Source organism: Gekko japonicus, unplaced genomic scaffold (genome assembly GCF_001447785.1).
Source record: "Gekko japonicus isolate JY-2015 unplaced genomic scaffold, Gekko_japonicus_V1.1 scaffold13, whole genome shotgun sequence".
Taxonomy (NCBI): domain Eukaryota; kingdom Metazoa; phylum Chordata; class Lepidosauria; order Squamata; family Gekkonidae; genus Gekko; species Gekko japonicus.
In genome coordinates this window covers 1,513,271-1,513,823 of record NW_015172553.1, presented here as the reverse complement: position 1 = coordinate 1,513,823, position 553 = coordinate 1,513,271, and positions in this window count along the sequence as shown.

Sequence of the window (553 nt, the reverse complement as noted above, 5' to 3'; positions counted from 1 at the left end):
CATTCTGGCTCTCCTAGCTCTCGGCAGGGGCTCTTTAAAAAGTTATGGCCGACAACGTCACTGTTCTCGGCAGCTGCGAGGCGTGCGGGTGGGGAGGGGTGGGGCGAAACATTCCCTTGCCTCCCTGAGCCCCGGGGTGTTATGGCCCCCACTGCCGCTTTCGGTGGCAGCTGCAAGAGGGGGGGACTGCTGAACTCCCCTCCCCGCTTTTTTCAGGCTCCTGGCCTGAAAAACGGCCTGCAGAGCCACCCTCCCCTCCTTTTTCAGGCACGGCGCTGGACTCCGGGCCTGAAAAACTGCCAGCCAATGTCAATTTCGGCCCCATTCTATCCTATGGGCCATTGAAGTCAATGGCAAAAACATAGGGTATATTCTGGGTGCTGGAGGAAAGGGAGTTTGAGGGAGAGGCTCCAAACTCGTAGGGTAGCTGCTGGAGCCTCTCCCCGAGATACCAACCAAGATTGAAGAACATTGGACCAGGGGGTCCAATTCTACGGCCCTCCAAACAGGTTGCCCCTATCCCCTCCATTGTTCTCTATGGTGGGAAAAAAGT